The following is a 10,363-nucleotide window of genomic DNA, read 5'->3' on the forward strand; positions in this document are numbered from 1 at the left end:
AGTAGTGATGTTATGTAACTAAAATCCAACATCTTCCAAACGTCACATCCTGATGTCAAATTGACATAAATTACCAACATTAAGCTGTAAGGTACGGTGACCAAATCCCAACGTCTGGTAAACATCTGAATTTTAACGTCAGTTCAACTTGCCATTCTAACATCAATAGACGTTGATAATTTGTTGGTTTTAAGTAGTGATGTTATGTAACCAAAATCCAACATCTTCCAAACGTCACATCCTGATGTCCAATTGACCTAAATTACCAACATTAAGTTGTAAGGTATGGTGACCAAATCCCAACATCTGATAAATGCCTGAAATTTAACGTCAGCTCAATGTGCCATTCTAACATCAATAGACGTTGATAATTTGTTGGTTTAAAGTTGTCCTATTATGTGACCAAAATCCAACATCTTCCAATCATCACATCCTGACGTCAAATTGATGTAAAATACCAACATTTAGTTGTAAGGTATGGTGACCAAGACCCAACATCTTGTAAACGTCAAACTTCTAATGTCAGATCAACCTGCCATTCTAACATCAATAGACATTGATAATTTGTGGGTTTTAATTTGTGCTGTTATGTAACCAAAATACAACATTTTCCAAACGTCACATCCTGATATCAAATTGATGTAAATTACCAACAATAAGCTGTAAGTTATGGAGACCAAATCCCAACGTTTGATAAACATCTGAATTTTAACGTTAGTTCAACCTGCCATTCTAACATCAATAGACGTTGAAAATTTGTTGGTTTTAATTTGTGATGTTATGTAACCAAAATCCAACATCTTCCAAACATCACATCCTGATGTCAAATTGACGTAAATTACCAACATTAAGCTGTAAGTTATGGAGACCAAATCCCAACGTTTGATAAACGTCTGAATTTTAACGTCAGTTCAACCTGCCATTCAAACATCAATAGACGTTGATAATTTGTTGGTTTTAATTTGTGATGTTATGTAACCAAAATCCAACATCTTCCAAACATCACATCCTGATGTCAAATTGACGTAAATTACCAACATTAAGCTGTAAGTTATGGAGACCAAATCCCAAAGTTTGATAAACGTCTGAATTTTAACGTCAGTTCAACCTGCCATTCTAACATCAATAGACGTTGAAAATTTGTTGGGTTTAATTTGTGATGTTATGTAACCAAAATCCAACATCTTCCAAACGTCACATCCTGATGTCAAATTGACGTAAATTACCAACATTAAGTTGTAAGGTATGGTGACCAAATCTCAACGTCTGATAAACGTCTGAATTTTAACGTCAGTTCAACCTGCCATTCTAACATCAATAGACGTTGAAAATTTGTTGGTTTTAAGTAGTGATGTTATGTAAACAAAATCCAACATTTTCCAAACATCACATCCTGATGTCAAGTTGATATAAAAAAATGCCAACTTTAAGTTATAATATAGGGTGACCAAAACCCAACGCCTGGTAAACATTAGACTAATATCAATAGACATTGATATTTTGTTGGTTTTAGGTCGTGGGGTTTAGTACTTCAAATTTAACGTCATCTTGATGTAAAATACCTACATTTATTTGTTAGGTATTGGTAATAAAAACCCAGTGTATGATAAACATCATAATGTAAATGTCAACTCAATGTGACATTCTAACAATATTGGATATACTTAGTTGGTTTAAGATGCAACATTCATTCATTCATTTATTAAATGTAACTGCTTATCCACTTTAGGGTTGCAGTGGGTCCGGAGCCTACCTGGAATCAGTGGGGCACTTTTCCTTCACAGTGCGACACACACTCATTCACACACTTATACCTATGGACAGTTTTGAGTAGCCAACTGAGCTACCAACATGTGTTTTTGGACCATGGGAGTAAATTGGAACACCCGGAGAAAACCCACATGAACACAGGGAAAACACACCCAACTAATCACAGACAGTCATGCGGAGCAGGGTTCGAACCTACAGCTGCAGCACCCTAGATTTGTGTGACAGCGACACTACCTGTTGCAGTCCCAAGTTGAATTTTATAAAAAATTCCAAACATCATTCTGATACTCTACCATACTGAAATTAATTAATTAATTAATTCATTGTCTGTAACCGCTAATCCAGTTCAGGGTCACAGTGGGTCCTGAGCCTACTCAGAATCACTGGGAGCAAGGCAGGAACACACCCTGGAGGGGTCGCCAGTCCTTCGCAGGGTGACACACACTCATACATTCACACCTATGGACACTTTTGAGTCACCAATCCACCTAACAACATGTGTTTTTGGACCTTGGAAGGAAACCTGAACACCTGGAGGAAACCCCCGTAGACACAGGAAAAACACACCAAACTACTCACAGTCACCTGCCGCTCCAGGACCCTAGAGCTGTGTGACAGCGACAGTACCTGCAGCACCATCGTGCTGCCCCAAGCTGCAATGTTAAGAAACCAAAATGCAGTGTGTTCAAAACATTATTCTAATGCCATATTGACATAACATAACAAAATTCAGTTGTGAGATACCATGACCAAAATGTAAAATTATAGAATAAGAAATCATTAAAATCATTTAAAATTAGTTTAAAGAGATCAAAAACTACTGAGATGTTCTTAAGTGGGCAATAATCTGAGCGGTCCAATGGTGGACCAGCAGTGGCCTACCATCAGTGGGTTACCAACATTTTCAAGCCATTTGATAGGTATATGCTTGCCGTCTTAAGAATACAAAACACACTATAAATAAATGCTGTATCGAGTTTGCTACTGTATTGTAATGTATTTTTGAATACAGTATTTTACTGTGTATTGTAATGTATCTTGGGTAACAGACTGGAAGCAGCAATGAAGCTAGCTTTACAGTATTTCACTGTATTGTGAGCTGGGGAGGCTGAGGACTGCAAATGGCATCTAAAGGTGAGTAACTTATTTACACCATTTATTTATCACTTATTTTATTGTTTTGACAACGTAAATATAGCTTAGTTCCAAAATTACATTCGTAATTACATTAGTTCCAAAATACCCCCCCCCCCTTGGGCAATGGTACAATTTATTTTTGTAACGTCAGTTGTAGGCCTCACTACAAAACAAAACCAGAACAGGACAAGTGAATACTTTTCGTCCAAATAAAAAAAGAGAAAGAATTGTGTTTTTTCATTTAGTTACACCGCGACCCTGAAATGGACAAGCTTAAAAGATGATGATAATAATGATGATGATTTGCGTTAATATTGTTTTATTTTATTTAAATTATTTTGTTGAGGGTGGGGCGGTTAGCGAGAACGGGGCTAACGGTTCCCTGGGGGCGGGGTGACGAGAACAGAGACGGAGAGAAAGAGACAAAACGTATTCAGAGGCTGCAAGCGTCGTCGTACTTTAGGGACTTTGGAATAAAAGTAATGAGTAAATGTATGTTTTAATCATACAGCTCTAAACGTTTCCAACCACATTGTCTTGGTACTGCTTTTTAGCAAGATAGATGGTGCTAGTTATGATAGCCGCGAACATTTAACCAGATAACTCCTGTGGAATTTGCACACTTGTTTGCTCCCAAAAAATGTTAATGTTTTATCGTCGCAGATATCGTCAACTGGCGTTTCCCCCCCTCAAATTAGTCCGTTGGAGGGGATTGAAGCCGGAGACATCACCAGTTTTGTGACGGCTTACAAGCAGGAGACTGAGGGAAAGGTAGGAGAGAAGAAGCGGGAAGAAAAGAAAGAGAGGGTTCTGCTCCATTGAAACAGGCTGCCGGTGAAAGTACGGGTCAGTCGTAGCATTGTTTATTTATATTTACCGTAGTAGAGAACGATAATTTGACTGTACAAACAATTGTAAACTCAAAGTCCAGTTTTGGGCTTCTTGCGGGTACTATTCGAGTTTTAGTTAGCTAGCAGAGTAATACTTTTTAAAGAAGAGAACGGAGGGAAATATAAACATAGAGATGGACAGGGATTCTGGTCATTGATATTGGTCAGTTTGGTAAAATTAGCTACGTTCATTATAACAGAGAGTTGTAAACGTAGATGTTGTAGACATTGTAAACATGTAATGTTAGCTACAGACAAACTCCATTCCAGATTATTAGCTAATATATATTTGGAGTGTCAGGTGTGAATGAGGTGCAAGATGGGGGGAGTGAAATAGATTTTACTTTGTGCTGTGTTGAGAATTATAGACTACTGTATTTTGCTGCAGAATTTTGAGCTCCATTCTACGGAGCCCCTAAAGGGATTGGGGGAAAAAATTAAAAAAAGACTATTGTATTTGCGAGGTAACGCAATTGTGTTTGCGAAGGAACGCCAAAGTCTTTTTTTCCCCAGTCCCTTTAGGGGCTCCGTAACAAAGACAATTGTGTATCATAAAACATTTGCAAAGGAGCGCAATGTATTTGCGAGGGAATGCAATAATGTTTGCAAGGGAACACAAAATCAATAGTCTTTTTTTAATTTTTCCCCCAGTCCCTTTAGGGGCTCCATACCATTCCAAATCTGATTTCAGACTCCCATTTTTGTTATTTAGTTTATATAGAGTGTACATTTTAATTGTTTATCAGAGTTTAAGAGTATTGCATTTAAAGTGTCTAAATACTAAATGTTGGCTACCAGTTCTGTGATCACAAATGTAGTGTGTTGGTTTTTGTAATGCATATGAAATGACATCTTATTTCTCTGTACTATATGTTTTAAATGTGAAGAGTCTCGTCGTGCCATGACTTTCAGGAAGTTGGCTGCATTTAAGGCTCACATTTACAGGTATCATTAAAACAGGAAAACTGAAACTAGACCTAGGCTATATCATATAGGTTTTTAATTTGACATGTCATTGAAAACTGCAATGGTAAATGTTGAAGACTTAAAATAATTTATATTCTCATCATTTAGGCAAGTGCCACATTTGCTGATTTTGAAACCCTTAACCTGCTTGTGAGTCCTCTGATTTTTATTCTGGGTATGTATATATAATTGCAAGATACTCCAGAATGACCAATGCAAGATATTTGCTGACAGTGGAAGGACAAGTGACCTATGTTTGCTCAAGCCTCCATTAATTTCTGGAAAGGCAGCCCTATTCACCTTGTACTAAAATTTCAATTTCCAATATCGACAGGAAATTTCTTTCTTTCTCTCTCTCTCTACTTGTTTACTTCCTTCTCTGAATTAAACTAGCCTCTATTTCAAGTTATCTTACCTGTAATTAAAAATATTATTATATATAAAAACCTTGAAATATGATAACTTTACTGATGCAGAAACCCCATGTATGAAAATGGATTAAAAAATTCTAAAATTATCTGAAGGTAATTGCTTTTTAATATTTTGACCCGTTTCTGTTGGATAATTCTTTATGAAATTATTATGAAGGGCAGTTACTGTTTACTGTCATTCATTCATCTGTTGCAACCATTTAATTCTAATCAGGGTCATTGTGGGAATCATTTGATGCAGTTGAAATTTGTGCTTTTGATATGTGAAATTAAAGGTCAAATACAGGATTTTCTGATTACTATGATACATTGAAATATTGCATAGCATATCAGTATACATGGCTTTTAGATCAGGTATCAAATTGAAATTGCAGTACTTTTGGGAAAAAAATGGTTTTGTTGAGTTCGTATTAATATCTATCCTCAGTCTTCACTACAAAAAGTGTGAGCAAGCGACAACTAGGGCTGGGCGATATGACCAAAAATTCATATCTCGATATGCCTAAAAGAAATGGAGATATATGATACGATATGACATTATGAAAGCCATAACAAAATACAATGTCAAAGTATTAGTGTTTATTTTTAGCACCAAATAGGACATGCTGCATTATCTAACTGTAATTATTAATGTAATTCACCTTTTACCTCACTCATTTGCTCTGATTACTTGCAGAAAAATAAAAATAAACATAGCACAAAAAGTAAGAAAATTTGTGTCTGGTTGATTATTTCTTTGTTGTAACAGTACTTCTTGCCAATAAACCTTATACCATTACTGTTAATTTCTCTTTTAAATGGTGCTACATTTGTAAGAAACATGCTTTTGTGAGATGAGCAGTAGAGCTGAGTATGTGGATTGCGACAGTGAAAAATTTGTCAAATACTCACTGCCAGTGCCAAACAGCTTATTTTGTGTAATGGTGTGATGTGGCATCTCCTTCACTTGAAAAATGAGGTTTATCGTCATTGCAAGCAATCTCAATGCAGAAAAAGATATTGAGATGAAATTCTACAACCAGTGGCAATCCCATATCTCCACAGTCTGGGACCAAACTCTAACCTCCAAAATGACAACACTTGCCCCCACAGAGCGGTGTTTATCAGAGACTACCTCCAGAATTTGGTAGTGGAGAGGATGGAATGGCCTGCTAGCTCCTGACCTCAACCCCAATGAACACTTGTGGGATCAGCTTGGGCGTGCTGTTCATGCCACAGTGACCAACACAACCATATGTGTGACCAGCAGTGTGTAACCAGGATGGTGACCATCATGAAGAGAAAGTCCTGGGCTGTTTTGGCTGTTTATGGTTCTTCCACACGCTACTGAAGCTCCTATTTGTTAAAAGAATACATTGTTAAATTGCCAATATGTCTTGTTTCTTCAAACTTCAGTCAGCCAGTCACAACTCACCAAACGAGTCAATGGCAGAATAAACTCTTTGGCATTGGCAGAGAGGATTGGGCTAATGTTTCATTGGCACAACCCACATACTCATTTCTACTGCTCATCCCACAAATGCATGTTCCTTATAAATGTGGCACCATTTCAAAGGGAAATTAACATGATTCCAACAGCATAAGATTTATTGCCAAGAAACATTGTTACAACAAAGATATAATCTACCAAACAAAAATATCCTTATTTTTGTGCTATGTTTAGTTTTAAAAAATGTCTTGCCCATGATGTCATCTGATCTTCCCCTTACTGTATCCTCTTGTGTACAAAATTTTTATTGCAACTTTTTTGTACTTTTATTTCCACATGCTATGTTACTAACTGTGGATTTTTTATTTTTATAGACGCCTCATTGGTAAAAATTCCCAGGGGTGGTAAACGTAGAGAGCAACCAAGAAGTCCTGGACCATGCATCTGTGTGTATCCTTGCTTTAAAGAAACTGATGGACTTTGAATTAAATTTTATTTACAAACCGGATTCCAAAAAAGTTGGGCCACTAAACAAATTGTGAATAAAAACTGAATGCAATGATGTGGAGATGGCAAATGTCAATATTTTATTTTTAATAGAACACAGATGACAGATCAAAAGTTTAATCTGAGTAAATGTAACATTTAAAAAAAACATATGTTCATTCAAAATTTCACAGTGTCAACAAATCCCAACAAAGTTGGGACAAGTAGCAATAAGTGGGAAATTGAGCATATAACGAACAGCTGGAAGACCAATTAACAATAATTAGGTCAATTGACAACCTGATTGGGTATAAAAAGAGCTTCTCATGGTGTCAGTGTCTCTCTGAAGCCAAGATGAGGATCACCAATTCCACCATTGTTGCGCAGAAAGATGTTTGCTGTGCAGCGATACCAGAATGGTGTTACCCAGTGTAAAAAAGCAAAGATTTTTAAGTTATCATCAACCGTGCATAACATCATCAAAAGATTCAGAGAATCTGGAACAATTGCTGTGCATAAGGGTCAAGGCCGTAAAACTCTACTAGATGCTTGTGATCTCCGGGCCCTTAAACGTCACTGCACCTTGAACAGGAATGCCACTGTCAAGGAAATAAAAGAATGGGCTCAGAAATACTTCCAGAGAGCATTGTCAGTGAACACAATCCACCGTGCCATCCGCCGTTGCCAGCTGAAACTCTACAGTGCAAAGAGGAAGCCATTTCTAAGCAAGCTCCACAAGCTCAGACATTTGCACTGGGCCAGGGGTCTTTTAAAATGGAGTGTGGCAAAATGGAAGACTGTTCTGTGGTCAGATGAGTCACGATTTGAAGTTCTTCATGGAACACTGGGACGCCATGTCATCCGGACCAGAGGACAGGATAACCCAAGTTGTTATCAACGCTCCGTTCAGAAGCCTGCATCACTGATGGTATGGGGTTGCATGAGTGCTTGTGGCATGGGCAGCTTGCGTGTCTGAAAAGGCACCATTAATGCAGAGAACTATGTTCAGGTTCAAAACATATGTTCAAAACATATGCTCAAAACATATGCTCCCATCTAGACGTCATCTCTTTCAGGGAAGACCCTGCATTTTTCAACAAGATAATGCCAGACCACATTCTGCAGCAATCACATCATCATGGCTACGTAGGAGAAGGATCCGGGTACTGAAATGGCCAGCCTGCAGTCCAGATCTTTCACCTATAGAGAGCATTTGGCGCATCATAAAGAGGAAGGTGTGACAAAGAAGGCCCAAGAGGCCTGTATTAGACATGAATGGGAGAGCATTCCTATTTCTAAACTTGAGAAACTGGTCTCCTCTGTCCCCAGACATCTTTTGAGTGTTGTAAGAAGAAGGGGGGATGCCACACAGTGGTAAAAAATGGCCTTGTCCCAACTTTTTTGGGATTTGTTGATGCCATGAAATTTTGAAACAACACATTTTTCCCTTACAAATGATACATTATCTCAGTTTAAACTTTTGATCTGTGATTTGTGTTATATTCTGAATAAAATATTAGATGTTGGCACCTCCAAATCATTGCATTCAGTTTTTATTCACAATTTGTTTAGTGTCCCAACTTTTTTGTAATCCAGTTTGTATTTAAAGGGTCATGTTCAACACAAAACTGACTCTAAGTCAGTAACATGTTGGGTTCACTGATGATATTTGAAATACAAAGTTTTAGCAATCCAGATTACATATTTTTTATTATATTTTTCATGATGTTTTACGGTCACTATTTGTGTTGTCTGGTAAGATCAAAATTCATGTGATATAACGTAATGTTTTACTATAAAGATTTGGGCACCTTTCTTGTAATTCATCAAGGCAATAATGTAATTGGATATTGTGAAGTATTTTTGGTTAGAAAAAAAAGCAAATATAAGGGGCAAAAATATTAAGTTCAAGTAAAAACATAAATGATTTGAACATGTTATGTAGTACTTGAAATTTGTCCACATTTTGCATATATTCAGTTTTAATAAAGTGTGTTACTGATTTTAATTCTGAATGTAGATTTGGACTTCTTTTGTGTATGTTATGGTTATAGTATTTTTAAAGTATTCATGCTTGGCAGACTTGATTTTTTTTTATTTAATAGTAACACTAATCTTAATACAAAAATATTACGTGCTGGTATTGTTCAGTATATATAAAGAATTGAATGTAATTTAGATACTGTTTGTAATTAGTGTTCCTCTGTAAAAAGGTATTGTTTCTGAAAAAGGCAGTAAATGGCTGGCAATTCTGCTGAAAATATTACTGTACATTTAAATATTTAGAGTAAAACATTGTATTATGCAATTACAGTAGTATTCTGTAAATTTTAAATACAATCTTGTTCCTGTACAAATGCAGTAATTGGCTGGAAACTCTGTTGCCAGGTATTTACTGTAAATCCCAATATTTACAGTTAAGTTTTATTCATTTACAGTAGTATTTTGTAAAGCTGAAATACATTAATGTTCCTGTAAATATACAGTAATTGTCTGGGAGCTCAGCTGACAGTTATTTACTGTAAATCAGTTTTTACAGTAAAGTATTGTATTATTTAATTAGAGTAGTATGCTGTAAATGTGAAATACGGTAGTGTTGAGGCTCTATGTCACACCAGTGTTGGGTTTAGACGTCGACCCGATTTTCATTACAACTAAAACAACATTGGAGCTTGACGTCACCCGAATGTTAATTTTTGAGTAATATCTTACTTTGATTACTAACCATAATTCAATGTCTAAACTACATTGAGTCTTGATGTCACACCAATGTTGGGATTTGACGTCAACCCAAATTTTCATTTCCAACTAAAAATCAACATCTATACAACATTGGAGCATGACATCATCCTGACGTTAAATTTTGAGTAATATCTGACTTTGATTACTAACCATACTTCAACGTCTAACCAATGTTGGTTCTTGATGTCACATCAATGTTGGGTTTAGATGTCAACCCGAGTTTCATTTCCAACTAAAAATCAACATCTACACAACGTTGGAGTTTGACGTCATCCTGACGTTAATTTTTGAGTAATATCTGACTTTGATTACTAACCATATGTCAACGTCTAACCAACGTTGAGTCTTGATGTCACATCAATGTTGGGTTTAGACGTCAACCCGATTTTCATTTCCAACTAGAAATCAACATCTACACAACGTTGGAGTTTGACGTCATCCTGACGTTAATTTTTGAGTAATATCTGACTTTGATTACTAACCATATTTCAACGTCTAACCAACGTTGAGTC

At 36.5% G+C, this 10,363-nt stretch overlaps 1 long non-coding RNA gene across 2 annotated transcripts; it reads left to right on the forward strand.

Moving 5' to 3' along the window:
* The first annotated feature begins 2,766 nt into the window (after nucleotides 1-2,766).
* LOC136665239 (uncharacterized) lies at nucleotides 2,767-9,056 on the forward strand. 2 transcript variants are annotated; one of them, XR_010795211.1, is made up of 5 exons: nucleotides 2,767-2,904; nucleotides 3,571-3,753; nucleotides 4,685-4,742; nucleotides 4,872-4,938; nucleotides 6,998-9,055. It is a non-coding gene; the product is annotated as an uncharacterized lncRNA (long non-coding RNA). The 2 variants fall into 2 exon arrangements; XR_010795212.1 differs by lacking the exon at nucleotides 2,767-2,904 and adding an exon at nucleotides 3,307-3,399 and having other exon boundaries at nucleotides 6,998-9,056.
* The last annotated feature ends 1,307 nt before the right edge of the window (nucleotides 9,057-10,363 follow it).

This window comes from Hoplias malabaricus, chromosome 13 (genome assembly GCF_029633855.1).
Source record: "Hoplias malabaricus isolate fHopMal1 chromosome 13, fHopMal1.hap1, whole genome shotgun sequence".
Taxonomy (NCBI): domain Eukaryota; kingdom Metazoa; phylum Chordata; class Actinopteri; order Characiformes; family Erythrinidae; genus Hoplias; species Hoplias malabaricus.